Raw genomic sequence first — 16,834 nt, forward strand, 5'->3', positions numbered from 1 at the left:
ACTAGTGCCAGTCAGTTCCAGTCCCTGATCACCAGTCAGAACCAGTACAGTGTTCTATACCAGTGAGAGCTGACACCAGTATAATTTATCACCAGTCAGCACCAATACAGTGTTTTGTACCAGTGAGGGCCGGCACCAGTGTCCTCCTCACCAGTCAGAACCAGTACCGGGTTCAACACTAGTACCAGTCAATTCCAGTCTCTGATCACCAGTCAGCACCAATACAGTGAGAGCCAGCACTGGTCTGCTCCTCAATCCCCCCACCACTGCACCTACCATAGACCCCCACTCCAGTACAGCCCATCCACATGCCAGGATTCTGCTCTGGAACTTAGCAAGTCCCCATAGGGGGATGTCCCTGGGGTTACTGCTTACTCTGGCACGTTTTACTAAGCAGGGAAGGGATGAGCCATTGGTTGTTAGGATGCTGGCGGGTGCCAACTCCCTAACAACCAGCAGAAACTGTCCCATTAGCAGCAATGCCGCTGCTAAGTGAGCTGAGCAGTCTACTCTACCTACAAAAAAATATATAAAAAAGCATGAAAAACACATCAAGAAGACGCAATGTCACATTCTAAGATCTTGGATCAAGTGGAAGCTGCTGCAGTGTGACTCCAGACTCGGCATTATTATGTCACACGTATTCCTTGGGTACCCGAAGGTCTATTATAAAATAATGAACTATTTCTGAAGGAATTGGGACGTGGCGCCATAGTACATGTCCAATACAACCTGCGTGGTTTCATGTGTTTCAGCAGGAATGTGGGGGGGGGGGGGGGTGTTGCACCTGAAAGGGTGCTGGGGTGTGTTGGAGGGTCTATATATAAGGATATATTGTCACTGGGGGGGGTTATTATTGTGGAGGAGCCTATTGTTGCTGATGGGGGATCTATTATTGTGGGGAAGTCTATTGTTTCTGATGGGGGATCTATTATTGTGGGGAAGTCTATTGTTGCTGATGGGGAATATATTATTGTGGAGGAGCCTATTGATGCTGATGGGGGATCTATTATTGTGGGGAAGTCTATTGTTGCTGATGGGGATCTATTATTGTGGAGGAGCCTATTGTTGCTGATGGGGGATCTATTATTGTGTGGAAGTCTATTGTTGCTGATGGGGATCTATTATTGTGGAGGAGCCTATTGTTGCTGATGGGGGATCTATTATTGTGGAGGAGCCTATTGATGCTGATGGGGGATCTATTATTGTGGAGGAGCCTATTGTTTCTGATGGGGGATCTATTATTGTGGGGAAGTCTATTGTTTCTGATGGGGGATCTATTATTGTGGAGGAGCCTATTGATGCTGATGGGGGATCTATTATTGTGGGGAAGTCTATTGTTTCTGATGGGGGATCTATTATTGTGGAGGAGCCTATTGATGCTGATGGGGGATCTATTATTGTGGGGAAGTCTATTGTTGCTGATGGGGATCTATTATTGTGGAGGAGCCTATTGTTGCTGATGGTGGATCTATTATTGTGGGGAAGTCTATTGTTGCTGATGGGGATCTATTATTGTGGAGGAGCCTATTGTTGCTGATGGGGGATCTATTATTGTGGAGGAGCCTATTGATGCTGATGGGGGATCTATTATTGTGGAGGAGCCTATTGTTGCTGATGGGGGATCTATTATTGTGGGGAAGTCTATTGTTTCTGATGGGGGATATATTTTTGCTGGGAAGGTGGGATTTATGTTCTTCGGGAGGGTCAATTGTTACTGGGATGGATCTACTGTTGAGGGAGGGGGGCTATTGTTGCTGGCTACTAGTACCTCAGTATGGACCTGAGCTGGTCATGTTTGCAATGCTTTGCAGACTCACAAACAATAAATGCTATTCTCCTCTAAAGGTGAACTCCCGACAAGGAACCCTTCTTTCTCTTCATCCAATCCTGAGATTTACACAGCTCTGCCACAGAGCACAGTCCTTGTGTAGCAGAGGTGGACACCTGATTTTTCTATGCTGCATAGAAGGCCTCATGCATACTGGATGTATTTACAGCGGCTGTTTTGGGTGTCAGGCAATTTTTCTGCAGCCAGCATGTTATCCTATGTGTCCATGCGCACATAGGCTTTTATCAGCATTTTTTTGCAGGAGTATTTTCAAGCTGGAAACCCCCACCCCCCCCCAGAAATCCTGCTTTTCAAGAGGATTTTTCCAGCTATAAAAACGCTCTAACACTGAAAAACGCTGACAAACTCGCTTATTCAGTGTTTATGAGCATTTTTGAGACTCGTGCTTTTTTTTAAACCAATATATTTGGACACTGACATTTTTCTACAGTAAATTCCTACATTTCCCAGTGTGCTTTGCTGCTCTTGCTTTCATTGTCTGACCTGTGCTGTGTGCAAACTTGAACATTTGCCAGTGTCCTATGCTGTCTCATTGTCTCAGCTGACTGAATTGTGTGCAAGCAGGAAATTCCTTTTGTGGACATTTCCCAATGTCCTTTGCTGCCTCACTTTCTCAGCTGGCTGAACTGTTCCTCCAATGGCCTTTGCTTCCCAGTGTGCTTTGCTGCTGATACTTTCATTGTCTGACCTGTGCTGTGTGCAAACATGAACATTTGTCAATGTCCTTTGATGCCTCACTGTCTCAACTGACTGAATTGTGCATACAGAAAATTCCTTTTATGGACATTTTCCAATGTCCTTTGCTGCCCCATTGTCTCCACTGACTGAACTGTGTGCAAACAGGAAATTCCTTTTATGGACATTTCCCAATGTCCTTTGCTACCTTATTGTCTCAGCCGGCTGAATTGTTCCTTCAATGTCCTTTGCTTCCCAGTGTGCTTTGCTGCTCTTGCTTTCATTGTCTGACCTGTGCTGTGTACAAACAGGAACATTTCCAAATGCCCTTTGTGGCCTCATTGTCTCAGCTGACTGAATTGTGCACACAAGAAATTCCTTTTACGGACATTTCTCAATGCCCTTTGCTACCTCATTGTCTCCTCTGACTGAACTGTGTGCAAACAGGAAATTCTGTTAAATGGACATTTCCCAATTTCTTTTGCTGCTTCATTGTCTACACTGACTGAACTGTTTGCAAACAGGAAATCCCTTTTATGGACATTTCCAAATGTCCTTTGCTGTCCCATTGTCTCAGCTGACCGAATTGTGTACAAACAGGAAATTCCTTTTATGGACATTTGCCAATGTCCTTTGCTGCCTCATTGTCTCAGCTGGCTGAACTGTTCCTTCAGTGCCCTTTCTTTCCAGCCAGTAAACTCCACTGCATGCATGTCCATGCACACATAGGCTTTAATCAACATTTTTTTGCAGGGGTGTTTTCAGGCTGAAAAAATAAAACAGAAATTCTGCGTTTGAAGAGGATTTTTTTCAGCTATAAAAACGCTTTAACGCTGAAAAACTAGATTATTCGGTGTTTATAAGAATTTTTTAGACTTTTTTTAAACCAATATATTTGGACATTGACATTTTTCTACAGTAAATTCCTACACTTCCTAGTGTGCTTTGCTGCTCTTGCTTTCATTGTCTGACCTGTGCTGTGTGCAAACGGACATTTGCCAATGTCCTATGCTGCCTCATTGTCTCAGCTGACTGAACTGTGTGCAAACAGGAAATTCCTTTTATGGACATTTCCCAATGTCTTTTGCTGCCTCATTGTCTCAGATGGCTGAACTGTTCCTTCAGCGCCCTTTCTTTCCCAGTGTGCTTTCCTGCCCGTATTCTTATTGTCTGACCTGTGCTGTGTACAAACAGGAACATTTCCCAATGTCCTTTACTGCCTCATTGTCTCAGCTGGCTGAACTGTGTGCAAACAGGAAAGTCCTTTTATAGACATTTCCCAATGTCCTATGCTGCCTCATTGTCTCAGTTGACTGAATTGTGTGCAAACAGGAAATTCCCTTTATAGACATTTCCCAATGTCCTTTGCTCCCTCATTGTCTCAGCTGACTGAACTGTGTACAAACAGGAAATTCCTTTTATGGACATTTCCCAATGTCTTTTGCTGCCTCATTGTCTCAGATGGCTGAATTGTTCCTTCAGCGCCCTTTCTTTCCCAGTGTGCTTTCCTGCCCGTATTCTTATTGTCTGACCTGTGCTGTGTACAAACAGGAACATTTCCCAATGTCCTTTGCTGCCTCATTGTCTCAGCTGGCTGAACTGTGTGCAAACAGGAAATTCCTTTTATAGACATTTCCCAATGTCCTTTGCTCCCTCATTGTCTCAGCTGACTGAACTGTGTGCAAACAGGAAATTCCTTTTATAGACATTTCCCAATGTCCTATGCTGCCTCATTGTCTCAGTTGACTGAATTGTGTACAAACAAGAAATTCCTTTTATGGACATATGGAGGACACACAACAGGATATCACAGGATGGGTCCAGAATCGTCAGCAATGGCTGCTTCTCTCCTTCAGCTGTCTCTGTCTCTTCACCATCCCTAACAGAATCCTCAGTTTTCTGCATTACAGGATCCATAATGGACGTAGCAACGAAAAGAAAGATAGCTCCTGAACAACACGGTGCTCTCTCTGCTCTGAAAATGGCATCTAAACACCTACACAATGACTATTCAGAGATGCATTGTGGGAAAGTGGGAGTTTAAATAGCAAAAAAATGCTAAAAATGCTAAAAGAAAACCTCTAAAAACTGCTCATGAAAAAAGAGGCAAAATGCTACTTGAGTTTTTATAATGCCCAGTTTGCATGAGGCCCAATACTTAGTGCTTTCCCCCCAATCAATGGTTAGACAGTGAAAGGAAAAGCAGCAGACTGGTGAGCTCATCACTCTGCTCTCTCCTCCATTCAGCATCTTTCTGAGTTGCACATTTTTTCTTTCCTCTAGTCTGAGCTCTGCTGTACAGGAACTGAAAGGAGACTGAGACCCAGTTACATCCAAGTATGTTCACTGCTTGTATTTCCCAAAATGTATTCTCCATTCTGTTATGTAGAAGTGTGATTTCTCATTCATAACTGAATCCTCGCTTATCACAAGGCCCGGAATGTGGCAGCAGGAAATGCTGCGCTGTGATCATGTGATCTTCATCTTTGCGTTCTCTGATTATTCTATATATAACACAGATGATGTTATCATCGCTATCCACGTCAGACAGATGTCCTGTGGTCAGCGGCGTCATTCCATGTGGTCGTTCTGACTAACTGTACACAGGGCGGTGATAGCTCAGATCTCCAACCCATGGCTAGGCGTATGGAAGCCGACATCCAGCATGTGTGCATTATCTCTCCAGCAGACAAAGTTCCTCTCCAGAGCTCCAGTCCAGAACTTGGCTTCACCACTCCTGCGTGACACCTCCACTCGGGCAGTGCCAGCGTCAGGACCCACAACTGGGCGTACCTTTCTCTAAGCTCATGTGTCTATCCAGGCGGTGAGCTCAGGAGGTCAGGAGAGCAGCTACTCACCTTGCCTAGGAAGAACCGGGGCGGTAGGAGACCTTCCAGAAGGTACCTCCTGTGCCTCACCTCCACTCGGGCAGTGCCAGCGTCAGGACCCACAACTGGGCGTACCTTTCTCTAAAGCTCATGTGTCTCTCCAGGCAGTGGGCTCAGGAGGTCAGGAGAGCAGCTACTCACCTTGCCTAGGAAGAACCGGGGTGGTAGGAGACCTTCCAGAAGGTACCTCCTGTGCCTCACCTCCACTCGGGCAGGGCCAGCGTCAGGACCCACAACTGGGCGTACCTTTCTCTAAGCTCATGTGTCTCTCCAGGCGGTGGGCTCAGGAGGTCAGGAGAGCAGCTACTCACCTTGCCTAGGAAGAACCAGGGCGGTAGGAGACCTTCCAGAAGGTGCCTCCAAAAAATATGTATTCCACCACTGGCAATAAACCCCCTAGTGGTTGGCCAGGGAGATATAAATATCTATAACTATCGCCAGGTACATTCCCCAGCAGCAGACAGAAGCAAACAATAACCAGAGCTCAGGGGGCAACCAACAGAGGTGGTATCGGGCCACGTTATGAAGGGATTGGCAAGTGTTCATCAGGTCCTCTACCATACTTACAGTGAGGAACATAAATATTTGAACACCCTGCGATTTTGCAAGTTCTCCCACTTAGAAATCATGGAGGGGTCTGACATTCACATTGTAGGTGCATTCCCACTCTGAGAGACAGAATTAAAAAAAAAAATTCAGGAAATCACATTGTATGATTTGTAAAGAATGTATTTGTCTCGCACGGCTGAACAGAAGTATTTGAACCCCTGAGAAGATCCGTGTTAATATTTGGTACAGAAGCCTTTGTCTGCAATTACAGAGGTCAGACGTTTCCTGTAGTCCTTGGCCAGGTTTGCACTGCAACAGGGATTTTGGCCGACTCCTCCACACCGATCTCCTCTAGATCTGTCAGGTTTCGGGGCTGTCGCTGAGCAACACGGAGTTTCAGCTCCCTCCAAAGATGTTCTATTGGATTTAGGTCCGGAGACTGGCTAGGCCACTCCAGAACCTTGATATGCTTCTTACAGAGCCACTCCTTGGTTCTCCTGGCTGTGTGCTTCGGGTCGTTGTCATGTTGGAAGACCCAGCCACGACCCATCTTCAATGCTCTGACTAAGGGAAGGAGGTTGTTGCTCAAAATCTCACAATAAATGGCCCCATTCATCCTCTCCTTAATACAGTGCAATCGTCCTGTCCCCTTTGCAGAAAAGCACCCCCAAAGCATGATGTTACCACCCCCATGCTTCACAGTAGGGATGGTGTTCTTGGGATGCAACTCATCCTTCTTTTGCCTCCAAACACGACGAGTGAAGTTTAGACCAAAAAGTTCTCCTTTGGTCTCATCTGACCACATGACTTTCTCCCATGCCTCCTCTGGATCATCCAGATGGTCATTGGCAACCTTCAGACGGGCCTGGACATGTGATGACTTGAGCAGGGGAACCTTCAGACGGGCCTGGACATGTGATGACTGGAGCAGGGGAACCTTCAGACGGGCCTGGACATGTGATGACTGGAGCAGGGGAACCTTCAGACGGGCCTGGACATGTGATGACTGGAGCAGGGGAACCTTCCATGCAATGCATGATTGGAAACCATGACGGCGTAGTGTTCTACCGACAGTGACCTTTGAACCTGTGGTCCCAGCTCTCTTCATGTCATTGACCAGCTCCTCCCTTGTAGTTCTGGGCTGATTCCTCACCTTTCTTATCATCAGTGATATCCCACGAGGTGACATCTTGCATGGAGCTCCAGTCCGAGGGAGACCGACAGTCGTCTTTAGCCTCTTCCATTTTCTAACAATTGCTCCAACAGTTGATCTATTTTCACCAAACTGCTTGGCAATTGCCCCGTAGCCCTTTCCAGCCTTGTGGAGGTCCACAATTTTGTCTCTGGTGTCTTTTGACAGCTCTTTGGTCTTGCCCATGGTAGTAGTTGGCGTCTGACTGACTGTGGGGTGGACAGGTGTCTTTAAAGATCTCAGACAGGTGCTACTAAGTGAGATGAATGAGTGGAGTAGAGGTGGACTTTATAAAGGCTCAGTAACAGGTCTTTGAGAGCCAGCCGTGCGAGACAAATACATTCTTTACAAATCATACAATGTGATCTCCTGAATTCTGTCCTCAGAGTGGGAATCCCCTGCAATGTGATCTCCTGAATTCTGTCCTCAGAGTGGGAATCCCCTGCAATGTGAATGTCAGACCCTCCATGATGGAGAAGTGGGAGAACTTGCAGAATCGCAGGGGGTGCAAATACTTCTGTTCCTCACTGTATATACAATGAGCCAGGAAGAGTGTACTGATCACCAGTCAGAACCAGTACTGGGTTAAATACTAGTACCAGTTAGTTTCAGTCCCTGATCACCAGTCAGAACCAGTAATGGGTTCAATACTAGTACCAGTCAGTTTGAGTCCCTGATCACCAGTCAGAACCAGTACTGGGTTCAATACTAGTACCAATCAGTACCAGTACAGTGTTCTATACCAGTGAGAGCCAACACTAGTGTCCTCATCACCAGTCAGCACCAGTACAGTGTTCTATACCAGTACAAGCCAGCAACAATGTCCTGATCCCCAGTCAGGATCAGCACTGTGTTTAGTACCAGTACGATCCAGAAGTAGTACAGTGTTCAATATTCAATACCAGTACCAGCTAACACCACTGTCCTGATCACCAGTCAGAACCAATGCAGTGTTCTGTACCAGTGAGAGCTGACACCAGTGTCCTCATCACCAGTCAGAACCAGTACAGTGTTCAGTACCAGTGAGAGCCGACACCAGTGTCCTGATCACCAGTCAGAACCAGTACAGTGTTCTGTACCAGTGAGAGCCGACACCAGTGTCCTCATCATCAGTCAGAACCAGTACAGTGTTCTATATCAGTGAGAGCCGACACCAGTGTCCTCATCAGTCAGAACCAGTACAGTGTTCAGTACCAGTGAGAGCCATCACCAGTGTCCTCATCACCAGTCAGAACCAGTACAGTGTTCAGTACCAGTGAGAGCCGGCACCAGTGTCCTCATCATCAGTCAGAACCAGTACAGTGTTCAGTACCAGTGAGAGCCATCACCAGTGTCCTCATCACCAGTCAGAACCAGTACAGTGTTCTGTACCAGTGAGAGCCGACACCAGTGTCCTCATCATCAGTCAGAACCAGTACAGTGTTCAGTACCAGTGAGAGCCATCACCAGTGTCCTCATCATCAGTCAGAACCAGTACAGTGTTCAGTACCAGTGAGAGCCGGCACCAGTGTCCTCATCATCAGTCAGAACCAGTACAGTGTTCAGTACCAGTGAGAGCCATCACCAGTGTCCTCATCACCAGTCAGAACCAGTACAGTGTTCTGTACCAGTGAGAGCCGACACCAGTGTCCTCATCATCAGTCAGAACCAGTACAGTGTTCTGTACCAGTGAGAGCCGACACCAGTGTCCTCATCATCAGTCAGAACCAGTACAGTGTTCAGTACCAGTGAGAGCAGGCACCAGTGTCCTCATCATCAGTCAGAACCAGTACAGTGTTCAGTACCAGTGAGAGCCGACACCAGTGTCCTCATCATCAGTCAGAACCAGTACAGTGTTCTATATCAGTGAGAGCTGGCACCAGTATCATGAACACCAGCCAGGACCAGTACATTGTTCAATACCAGTACCAGCCAGCAAGAGTGGCCCAATAGCTAGCCAGTGCTTGTACAGTGTCATCAATAATGTACGAGGTGATTGTAGCCGTATTAGTGCATTTGCAACAGAAACAACTGAGTACTGACGTTGGAGTCCAACTTCTAACATTCTGCTAAAACTTTGTAGTAGTCCTGCTTGGACCTTGAAGAAGGGGACATTCCCCGAAAGCTTGTCCTCAAATTTGTATGTTAGTGCAAATAAAAAAAGTATCCCGTCAGTACTCCATTGTTTCTATCAATAATGTAAAAATACGACCATCAGTCCCTCCCCTCATGCCAGGGTGCGAGGTGTAATCCTGGACTCCCATCTGTCCTTCCAGCCCCAAATCCAAATCTTGTAGACTTGAAGAGAGAGCTCAACCTGCACGCCCTCCCAGCTGTTCTCTTGTCTCCTCCAGCGCCAAGCTAACAGGAGTAGTGAAGCTGGTGTCACTATTCTTGACACCTTGTAGGTAGGAACTCAATATGGGTGCCCCCCCCACCAACACCACCTCCCAGGATACCACTGTGCCTAGGGCAGCCCCACTCCTGCCCAGGGGACTGACAACTCATGGGGCCCCCGGGCAATAGGGGATCATGGGGCCCCTGTGTCCTTGCCCAAACTTAAAAAAGCCTATGAAAAAGGCACCAGGGGCATCTCATGGGGCCCCCTACTGACAACGGGCCCTCAGGCAGTGCCCAAGTTTCCAAATGGCCAGTCCGCCCCTGCTCCTGCCCACTCCTTGTCCCAGCCCTGCCAGAATGCTTCAGGTTCCATTTCACTATTCTTGACACCTTGTAGGTAGGAACTCCATTCGGGTGCCCCCCCCACCACCTCCCAGGATACCACTGCGCCCAGGGCAGCCACCCCTCCTGCCCACCCCTTGTCCCAGCCCTGCCAGAATGCTTCAGGTTCCATTTCACTATTCTTGTCACCTTGTAAGTAGGAACTCCATACGAGTGCCCCCCCCCCACCACCTCCCAGGATACCACTGCGCCCAGGGCAGCTGCCCCTTCTGCCCACCCTTTGTCCCAGTCCTGCCAGAATGCTTCATGTTCCATTTCACTATTCTTGACACTTTGTAGGTAGGAACTCCATATGAGTCCCCCCTCCTCCACCACCACCTCCGAGGATACCACTGTGCCAAAGGCAGCTTCCCCTCCTGACCACCCCTTGTCCCAGCCCTGCCAGAATGCTTCATGTTCCATTTCACTATTGTTGACACCTTGTAAGTAGGAACTCCATATGGGTGCCACCACCTTTCAGGATACCACTGCGCCAAGAGCAGCCGCCCCTCCTGCCCACTCCTTGTCCATTCCATTCATGGAGCAGGAGGTGGGTGGGTCCATTGGGGTGCCAGGTTGCTTGAATCAGGAAGAGGCACCTGCCACTTGTCGCCATGATCAAAGATGGCAGCTCAGGGCCCAGGTTCTGACAGCGGCACAGCACATCACAGCAGAACACCACTGGACCTGAATTGTGGACAATACTGTGTGACAGGTGAGGGTGGAGGAAAAAAAATGAATATGGGGGTGACCGTAAATCCTCTTTAGGTTATCTGGTAAGGAAAAGAACACCCTCTGCTCATAGTGAGGAAGTTGGAAAATGTATTTAGACAAAAAGGGATACAAAGTAGCGAGATTAGGATGTGCGCATGGAGGCTGGACATCGTTAATGTGCCACAGTTTTTAAGCATGATGTTTTTATTATTATTATACAGGAATTATGGCGCCAACAGTTTGCGCAGCGCTTTACAATATAAATGGAGACAGTACAATGACAATACATTTCAGTACAGAAAGAATAGGAGGGTCTTGCTCGTGGAGCTTACAATCTAAATTAAGGGGGAGGGGATACAAAAGGTGATCGCTGCAGGGCATGATCTGATGGAGGTGATTCAAGTACAGGTGTACCTCGGTTAACGAACGCCTCGGTTAACATAGATTTCAGTTTACGAATAAAAATCCATTGAAAATAATGCCTTTTTGCAATACGAACGGATTCATTGGTTTTCAATACATTTACAAATCTTTCTTTAATCACGTCCCTGTACAGTATTTATGCCTTTAAAGTGCACTTTATAAAGAGTTTTGAACAGATAAAACTTTTTCTGACTTTTTCTGACCTCCAGAACAGAGTAATTGGCTTTCAATGCATTTACAAAGTCATTTTTAATCATGTCCCTGTACAGTATTTATGCCTTTAAACTGCACTTTTATAAAGAGTTTTGAATGGATAAAATACTTTTGTTTAACTTTTTTCTGACCTCCAGAAGGGATTAACCGCATGCCGCCCAGCCACTGTACATATACGGTGGCAGGGCGGCACTCACAGGCAAAACCACGTTTTAAAACGTGTGTTTTGTAAACAAATAGGGGGCGCGCGCAAGGCGTGCCGCCGCCCTATTTGTCCCGCGGTTCACCGCCGCAGATGTCAGTCGCCGGGTCACAGCCGCTCATTAGCGGCTATGTCCCGGCGATCGGCGGCAAACAGTGACAGAGAGCACAGCTGCAGTAGCTGTGCTGTCTGTCACTTCCCTGTCAGCTCGAGGATGAGCTGATCGAGAAAGAACAGTTTCTCTTTCTCGATCAGCCTTGTCCCGCCCAGTACACCCCCGCCCCGCCCCCTAGTAAAACACTCCCCCTCACTCCTATAACCCTTCCCTGCAAAATAAAGTTAACCCCTTCCTCCCCAGTGCCATTAGTACAGTGTCAGTTTTTTTTTTTTTTGCACTGATCACTGTATTAGTGTTTTTGGGGATGTCAGTGACCCCAAGTCAGTACCCCCCAATGTCAGAACGTCCGCCGCAGTCTCGCCATAAGTCGCTGGTCGCTGCCATAAGTCGCTGATCGCTGCCATTATTAGTATAAAAAAAACCTCTAAAAATCCCAGTATCTTTCCCGCCATTTGTAAACGCTATAACTTTCACGTAAACCAATTAATTTACAGGTATTGGGTTTTTTATAGCAAAGACATGTCGCAGAATGCATTTTGGCAGAAATTTATGACTAAATTTGATTTTTGCATTTTTTTTTACTGGACATGTTTTATAGCAAAAAGTCCAAAATATTGTTTTTTTTTCCTCAAAATTGTCGGCCTTTTATTTTATAGCGCAAAAAATAAAAACCGCACAGGCGATCAAATACCACCGAAAGCTCAATTTGTGGGGAAAAAAAGGATGTAAATTTAATTTATGTACCGTATTGCATGACCGCGCAATTGTCAGTTAAACTAGTGCAACGCTGTATAGCAGAAAATGGCGTAAATTGCGGTATCTATCCCATAGTTTGTAGACGCTATAACTTCCACACAAAGCAATCAATATACACTTATTGGGATTTTTTTCACCAAAAACATGGAGCAGAATACATTTTGGCCTAAATTTATAACCAACTTTGAGTTTACTATATATTTTTTATAGCTGAAAGTAAAAAATAGTGTTTTTCTTCAAAATTTTGGGCCTTTTTTTGTTTATAGCGTGAAAAATAAAAAGCGCACAGGTGATCAAATTACACCGAAAGAAAGCTCTATTTGTGTGAAAAAAAGGACGTAAATTTTGTTTGGGTGCAGCATTGCATGACCGCGCAATTATCAGTTGAATTAGTGCAGCGCCGAGTAGCAAAAAGAGGCGTGGTCATTAAGGGGGGTAAATCCTCTGGAGCTCAAGTGGTTAAATTGGTTTTCAATGCATTCCTATGGGAAACCGCATTTCGGTTTAAAACATTTTCACAATATGAAAAGTCCCGCAGAATGCATTAAGTTCGTAAAACGAGGTACGCCTGTACAGGTCTTAGGTGGAGGTGGGGTAGGCTTCCCTGAATCTAGGAAAGTTGCAATATATGATCTCCCAACTAAATATCATTTGACATTTTAACACATTCCCCTACGAAATTGCACAAGTAACACATATAACAAGAGACATTCATTTCCGTTATTTTGGAAGACATTATCCCCTTGACCATGACCCAGACTGAAATGACTCGCTGTACAACATACAGGGACAAACCATCTCTCCACAGACTGCGCAACAACACATTCCAAGGACATTCTAACAACACGTTCAAAGGACATTTTAGCAAGATATTCTAAGGACTGTCACTAATGGGGACTGTCACTAATGGGGACTGTCACAAATGGGGGCTGTCACTAATGGGGACTGTCACTAATGGGGACTGTCACTAATGGGGACTGTCACGAATGGGGACTGTCACGAATGGGGGCTGTCACGAATGGGGGCTGTCACGAATGGGGGCTGTCACGAATGGGGGCTGTCACAAATGGTTGAGATTGTGGATCCCCTGTGCAGCCTGTATGCTGGATGGCAACGTTATCAGATAGCACACCCATCCTAGCCAGTGGTGTATTTAGGGGTCGTGCTGCCCTTGGCAGCACAAAAAATTGCCCCCCACAGAGAGAGACTGACATTGACCAACAACACCCCAGCTCCCCACCCAAGAAAGCCTTCCACTATCACTGCCCCCCATACACCAGTCGTCATCCCCCACAGCAAGAGAGAGATAGACACTAACCTTCTTTCACAACTCTGGACATCCCCGGGAATAAGAGTTGGGTTGTGCATACACCGCCATGAAACCCGCAGCCTCTCTCGGAACACACCAGGTCTCCATGCCGCGTGTGTCCCTTCTTCAATCCCTTCTTCCAAGGGGCAGTGCTGCCCCCCCTGAAATATGCCACCCTAGGCAAATGCCTTGTTTGCCTTGTGGTAAATACACCTCTGATCCTAGCTACAGCTGATCTAGGAGGACAGGGAAGCAATGAGATAAGGGTCTTCGAAAGCACAGAATACCGGACTCACAGGAATAACAGGAGTATTAGGCTCCCCATGCACACTGGGGGGGGGGGGGGGTTTAATAATGCTGGTAACGGTAGCTGTGTAAAGTCACATTTTTCAGCTTTTTTTATCGTTTTTGCATTAGCGTTTTTTTCCGCATTTAGCTGTTTTCCCACGTTTTTCCGTGTTTGTGGTTTTTAGCATCTTTTAGGTGTTTTGGTAAAAAAAATCCAAATACGCAGTTTTGTGGCATTTTACCATGTTATGACTCATTTTTCAGCGTTAGAACATTTTTACAGCTAAAAAAACTAGTCCTGGGCTTTTTTTTTCAGCCAAAAACTGTCCCTGCCAAAAAACGTTGATTTCAGTCTATGTGTGTATGGACACTTGGAGAACATGCTGTGGGTTTTACTGGCTGTAGAAAAAAAACATCAAAAGCCAAAAACAGCCGCTGTAAAAACTAGTGTACCTCAGATGTACTGAGGGTACACTAGGAATCTTCTCAGGAAGCCAAGAACACAAAGATGCACTGGGGGTACACTAGGAATCTTCTCAGGAATCCAAGGACACAAAGATGCACTGGGGGTACACTAGGAAACTTCTCAGGAAGTCAGGGACACGAGGAAGCACTGGGGGTACACTAGTAATCTTCTCAGAATGAAGGAAGCACTGGGTGTACACTAGGAATCTTTTCAGGAATCCAAGAACACAAACATGCACTGGGGGTACACTAGGAATCCTCTCAGGAAGCCAAGAACACAAAGATGCACTGGGGGTATACTAGGAATCTTCTCAGGAATCCAAGGACACAAAGATGCACTCGGGGTACACTATGAAACTTCTCAGGAAGTCAGGGACATGAGGAAGCACTGGGGGTACACTAGTAATCATCTCAGAATGAAGGAAGCACTGGGTGTACACTAGGAATCTTCTCAGGAAGCCAAGGACACAAAGATGCACTGGGCGTACACTAGGAAACTTCTCAGGAAGTCAGGGACACGAGGAAGCACTGGGGGTACACTAGTAATCATCTCAGAATGAAGGAAGCACTGGGTGTACACTAGGAATCTTCTCAGGAAGCCAAGAACACAAAGATACACTGGGGGCAGGGGCGGACTGACCATTTGGAAACTAGGGCACTGCCCGAGGGCCCGGGGTCAGTAGGGGCCCCATGAGATACCCTTTGTACCTTTTTCATAGGCTTTTTTGAGTTTGGGCAAGGACACGGGGGCCCCATGATCCCCTATTGCCCGGGGGCCCCATGAGTTGTCAGTCCGCCCATGACTGGGGGTATACTAGAAATCTTCTCAGGAATCCAAGGACACAAACATGCACTGGGGGTACACTAGGAATCTTCTCAGGAATCCAAGGACACAAAGGTGCATTGAAGGTACAGTAAGCATCTTCTCAAAATGAAGGAAGCACTGGAGGTACACTAGGAATCTTCTTGGAAATCACTGGCATGGTCTGGCACTAGGAACACTAACTGTTGCTCAGGCAAACCTTGAATAAATAAGTCCAGCTTATAGAATGAGATGACCTTCCTGGGCTGGGCAAAAATATGACAAGAACATTCTAACAGCATCTTTCTGCAAAGTAATTTCCAGCAAGTAAGCGTGTTATATAAAGAACCCAACATCGGCAAATACTGTAAGCGCTTAATATGTAACCATTAGTAAATCATATACTGTATCAGTTATTTCTCTTCATAAAGGGGATCACTTTCTGGAAATGTTACATAAACCGAGAAGTTTCAGAAGATTTGTCGGTACTTCTCTGCATCTTGTCTTTTTGGACAAGGACCCGATGCTGGTTTACTGGTGTTTTATGTTCTCTCCTACACCCCAGCAGGCTATACAGGTGTCTCTGCCATTGAGAGGATGCATAGTAATAGATAAGAGGATCCAGACAACAACTGACACTGCCCATACTGACAGAGACGATGTAGACGATGTACAAGAAGTTACTGGCTCGTTTATAGACCTGCAGGAAATGCATCAACCAAATAACATTGGCTGGGCCAAAGCAGAGGATAGACACACACAGCACAACCACAGACAGGAGGATGGCTCGGGATCTCTTCTGGGCGCCCTTAATGCTCGGGGCGCTGAGGCTGCGGACAATTCCAATGTAACAGAAGGCCATAATAGTTAAAGGTAAGAAATATAAAAATGCGATATAAAAGGGGAAATAATAGTAAACATAAAACTTGTAAAAAGAATCGGCATCCTGGACATCAGAGCAAGTTGTGATCTTCAGGATTGGAAATTTTTGGGTTTGTTACCTAATGAGAAGCGGCACCGTGCTGACCATCAATATCACCCAGATGCAGCAACACACCAGCCAGGCTCGTCTCACTGTGCGCCAGGGAAGGGACTGGACCGGGTAGACTAGAGCCAGGAACCTATCCACACTGATACTCGTCATCAGCAGAATGGATCCACGCATGTTACTATAAAATGCAGCAGTGACAAATTGGCACATCCCTTCCCCCATAAGCCAGTTACTGCCTAAGAATCGGTACACAATGTGGAATGGAAGAATACTAACAAAGAGAACATCGGCAGCGGCTAGGTTCAGCAGGTACACCACTGCCGGCTTCTTCACCTTCACCTTCACCAAGAACATGATGATCGCCATTATATTGAGCGGAAGAGCCACAAGGAGAACTATAGTATAGATGGAGGGCACAAGCTTTTTCAGCCACCAGCTGTTCAGATACTTTTTCAATGGAAATATGTAGATTTGTTGGGTTGAGTTCCTGTTAGGTTCTTTATCTGAAACCACAAAATATGAGCTGAAGTCATTGTACGAGAAACATTTTGCAGTATTTTTCACATTACAACAAATAGGATGACAGCTTCGGATCTCCCATGTGCTCCCTTTATGTTAAGTGCGCTAAGATCTGATGATGATTCCATTGTAAGAGGATGGAAACAGAAGATCTCAGGGTTTATGCTTCGACTCTAGG

General features: G+C 46.3%; 1 pseudogene; it reads right to left on the reverse strand.

The window, feature by feature from the left end:
- Positions 1 to 14,451: 14,451 nt before the first annotated feature.
- Positions 14,452 to 16,609, reverse strand: LOC149438011 (proteinase-activated receptor 1 pseudogene; annotated as a pseudogene).
- Between the last annotated feature and the right edge of the window lie 225 nt (positions 16,610 to 16,834).

Source organism: Staurois parvus, unplaced genomic scaffold (assembly GCF_062004578.1).
Source record: "Staurois parvus isolate SC_StPar_1 unplaced genomic scaffold, SC_StPar_1.0 ptg001227l, whole genome shotgun sequence".
NCBI classification, from domain to species: Eukaryota; Metazoa; Chordata; class Amphibia; order Anura; family Ranidae; genus Staurois; species Staurois parvus.